This window comes from Bos indicus x Bos taurus, chromosome 5 (assembly GCF_003369695.1).
Source record: "Bos indicus x Bos taurus breed Angus x Brahman F1 hybrid chromosome 5, Bos_hybrid_MaternalHap_v2.0, whole genome shotgun sequence".
Lineage (NCBI taxonomy): Eukaryota > Metazoa > Chordata > Mammalia > Artiodactyla > Bovidae > Bos > Bos indicus x Bos taurus.
Window position 1 is genome coordinate 26,664,259 of NC_040080.1, and position 4,954 is coordinate 26,669,212.

A 4,954-nucleotide genomic window follows, 5' to 3' on the forward strand; every position below is an offset into this window, starting at 1 on the left:
CTGGACCTCAGTGACTGTAAAACAGGAAAAATAAAAACTCTCTTATAGGGTTGCCAGGAGAGGTGAACAATCTAGTGTACCTTTAAAAGGGGCTTTCCTGGTGGCTCAGTGGTAGAGAACATGCCTGCCAATGCAGGAGATGTGGGTTCCATCCCTGGGTAGGGAAGAGCCCCTGTAAAAGGAAATGGCAACTCACTCCAGTATTCCTTCCTGGGAAATGCCAGGGACAGAGGAGTCTGGTGGGCTACAGTTCATGGGGTCTTAAAAGAGTTGGACATGACTTAGTGATTAAACAACAACAACACAATACCTTTAAAAAGTGTATCATAATTCCACAATAATCTTTGTAAGATTAGAATGCTGCTTATTTTTCTTTCACTTTTTGCTTCACATGATCTTAAGACATGTTCTCACGTATGTTTACTGAAATATCCAAGAACGGTCTATATCCTTAGTTTCAGATTTGCAGAGGCAGGTACTGCATGGATTAGAGAATAAACAAAGTTCCAAGAGAATCAAAAAGAGTGATGGGCACCTGATTCCTTCCCACTTATGCGAAACCTAGTCTAGCAGTGATAGCAATACCTTCTGACATTTTTCATTTGTCTGTGTTTTTTTTTTTTCAAGGCAAGAACTATTAGATTTCTAATGCTTTATTCTTCCAGATTGTTCTGATTTGATATCCCTTTTCTTTGTTGTAACAGCTACTCTTTGCTGAATGACCTTTGCTCTCCCCACCCCACATCAGCGACCTTTTAAACTGTTTTAATATTTACTGTGGAATTACTTGTCCTGAACCTTGGATTGAGTTTCCCTGAAAGATCTCATTATAGGCTTAAAATGGTGGTGAGCAGAAGGGTTCAGAGTTTGAACCCTTCCCTTTACCTAAACTAAAACAAGCTGAAAAATAACTCTTTCTCTTCCTCACTCATCTAAGGGCATGCAACAGAGATGAGTAGAAGTGTAAATTCTTTCATAACCTTTTTCCTATTACTACCCTAGTGAGTGAGTGAGTGAAAGTCGTTCAGTCGTGTCCGACTCTGTGACACCATGAACTATACAGTCCATGGAATTCTCCAGGCCAGAATACTGGAGTGGGTAGTCTTTTCCTTTTCCAGGGGATCTTCCCAACCCAGGGATGGAACCCAGATCTCCTGCATTGTAGGCGGATTCTTTATGAGCTGAGCCACAAGGGAAGCTATTACTACCCTAGATCATGCCCCAATTCTCATTCTCATTTTTAAATTGAAATTCCTCTTCCTTTGGTTTAGTAGCAGCTTCTTACTTTTGGCTACTGTTTTTACTCAATTGCAAACTCCTGGAGCACAATTATTTGATGTCATTTATCTTAGTTTCATGGGCCTTCCCTGGTAGCTCAGATGGTAAAGAATCTTCCTGTAATGCAGGAGATCCAAGTTTGATGCTTGGCTCAGGAAGATGCCCTGGAGAAGAGAATGGCTACCCACTCCAGTATTCTTGCCTGGAGAATTCCATGGACAAAGGAATCTGGCAGGCTATGGTCCATGGGCTCACAAAGAGTTGGACATGACTGAGCAACTAATACACACATCTTAGTTTCAAATCTTAGCATCAAACCAAGTGCCCTGTATTCACTTCATAACTATCTATTAAATTCTTTACAGTAAGTAGCTGACTATTATAGACAATGTCATATATATAACAGATAGGCAATAATTGTACATGATTTATTGATAACAGGAATTCAGTACTTATTCACTGATTGATTAATAGTTTGAATTCATTTTATAATTAGAGCACCAGATGAGTCTGGTGATCATTTCAAAAACTTGTTAGAACCGCTCAACTGGAATTCTGCATATCGAATTATTTAAATAATAGCTCTCTGTACCTTTTTCTGTAATGTTATCCATAAGATTAAAGCCATTTTACCTCATAATAAATGAAAAGAGTCTTCTAAATACTTGTAGTATTAAAATCCCCTGACAAGAATTCAGAATTATCTCAAATTCTTATTCCAGTGAGTGTCACAGCCAAGTTCCAGTGTACTTGACCGAGATAGAATAAATATATGTAGTTTTCAAAAGACTCAGACAATGCAAGTGAAGCACTCATGTCTGCTCGTGCTAGACTTTCTGATTCTTCTCCTGATATGCTTCTGTAGAAAGTGTTCCCGGGCCTGTGATTAATTTCTGCTTCCTAGAGCAAACTGGTAAATCTTACTTCCTTTTTTGATAGAATATGGATTTGTCCATCAAATCTTAGACAGCTAGTCCTGGAGGCACCTTTTAAAGCCAAAAAGAGGTAAAATGATATCAAAAAAAGGAAGTACGCTACACACAGCAGGTGGTAAATGTGTAAGAGGTAGGAGCACATGAGAAGTAACATAGATGGAAAACATAAATCCTTAAACATGTTTCAATAAAGCCATGGAAGTGCTGACTTTAAAAAAAAATGCAGAATGTGAGAGTTGTGAGTTATGTTTTATCTGGGGAAAAATGAGGACTGCAGCCTGGGAAAACATCACCTCAGATAGCTCTAAGAAACTGTTGTAAAGAAGCAGGGGAAAAGGTCAATATACACATGATTTGGTGAAGCGGGAGTACATGCAATCAATCACATATTTTTTTTTTGCAGAAATTTCCTTAGTCACAAGGAGCAGATGTCACCATGAAGGATTTTCGTGTTTTTCTAGATATGAGAAGATACAAGAATTGGGCTCCTAAAATCACCTCCTGAAAATACATCTGAAGACCTGTTCTGCCAGTACTTCCTGCCCTACCTTGACCTGTCCCCACATCCAGCCAGAGTGCCTCATTTCTGCTCCACTCTGAACTCTTCTTGGCAGGTGTTGAAAATCAGCAGCTGCAGTAGCACATATTTAATTCTTATAGAGATAGAGGATAAGTGCCAATTCAGATCAGATCAGATCAGATCAGTCGCTCAGTCGTGTCCGACTCTTTTCCACCCCATGAATCGCAGCACGCCAGGCCTTCCTGTCCATCGCCAACTCCCGGAGTTCACTCAGACTCACGTCCATCGAGTCAGTGATGCCATCCAGCCATCTCATCCTCTGTCGTCCCCTTCTCCTCTTGCCCCCAATCCCTCCCAGCATCAGAGTCTTTTCCAATGAGTCAACTCTTCGCATGAGGTGGCCAAAGTACTGGAGTTTCAGCTTTAGCATCATTCCTTCCAAAGAAATCCCAGGGCTGATCTCCTTCAGAATGGACTGGTTGGATCTCCTTGCAGTCCAAGGGACTCTCAAGAGTCTTCTCCAACACCACAGTTCAAAAGCATCAATTCTTCGGCGCTCAGCCTTCTTCACAGTCCAACTCTCACATCCATACGTGACCACTGGAAAAACCATAGCCTTGACTAGACGAACCTTTATTGGCAAAGTAATGTCTCTGCTTTTGAATATGCTGTCTAGGTTGGTCATAACTTTCCTTCCAAGGAGTAAGCGTCTTTTAATTTCATGGCTAGAGTCACCATCTGTAGTGATTTTGGAGCCCCCAAAAATAAAGTCTGACACTGTTTCCACTGTTTCCCCATCTATTTCCCATGAAGTGATGGGACCGGATGCCATGATCTTCGTTTTCTGAATGTTGAGCTTTAAGCCAACTTTTTCACTCTCCACTTTCACCTTCATCAAGAGGCTTTTGAGTTCCTCTTCACTTTCTGCCCTAAGGGTGGTGTCATCTGCATATCTGAGGTTATTGATATTTCTCCTGGCAATCTTGATTCCAGCTTGTGTTTCTTCCAGTCCAGCGTTTCTCATGATGTACTCTGCATATAAGTTAAATAAGCAGGGTGACAATATACAGCCTTGACGTACTCCTTTTTCTATTTGGAACCAGTCTGTTGTTCCATGTCCAGTTCTAACTGTTGCTTCCTGACCTGCATACAGATTTCTCAAGAGGCAGGTCAGGTGGTCTGGTATTCCCATCTCTTTCAGAATTTTCCACAGTTTATTAAGTGCCAATGGCAAGTGCCAATTTGTAGTTGACTGAAGTTACATCCATAAATACTGTTGTGGGACAAGGAGGCTTGAGATGTTGTTGTCATTCAGTTGCTAAGTTGTGTCAGACTTTTTGCAACCCCATGGACTGCAGCACGCCAGGCTCCTCTGTCCTCCACTCTCTCCTGGAGTTAGCTCAAACTCATGTCCTTTGAGTCAGTGATGCCATCTAGCCGTCTCACCCTATGTTGTCCCCTTCTACTCTTGCCCTCAATCTTTCCCAGCATCAGGGTCTTTTCCAATGAGTGGGCTCTTTACATCAGGTGGCCAAAGTATTAGAGCTTCAGCTTTAGCATCAGTCCTTCCAATGAATATTCAGGACTGTGATCTGCTTTAGGATTGACTGATTTGATGTCCTTGCAGCCTAGATACTGGTATTGGAATAACTACACCTTTCTTAAACACTCCCCTTAAGTCTTTACAAAAGCTATACTAAGCTGATTGTGTAAGAGCTGACCCAGTTTAATTTCTTCCTCTGAACCCTTTCTGTTCAGAGTGGGGAAGCAAATTGTCCAGGATCACTGATTTGGAAGACTTTTAGGTAATCTACACCAAAGGTTACATCGTTGTCAGTGCCAGCCTTTCGAAGCAGGGAAAGCAAAGTTCAACAGAAGTATCAGCGACTTCTAATCAGGTTCCTTCCTTGCCCCGCCCCCTAGATTTAAACCTTCTCTAAAGCTTTCAGTGGTTTCAACACTGAAACCTTTAAAAATTGCAACTGCATAAACTTGAAAGGTCCCCAGGCGCTGCAGCGAGCAAGTGGCCTTTGCAGTTGAGAGCTTCCGCCCGCGGGGAAAAGAAAGAGTTCCGAAAGCGCAACCGATGGGCGGCGGTTACTCCGAGAGAGAAAAATCAGGCGACTTAGGGGAGGAGTTTGGGCGAGGTCGACCCGAGTGCTTTCAGCTACCCGGAGCCAAAAGCAGAGGAAATTAACCAGAGGGGGCGTGGCCTCTGTGT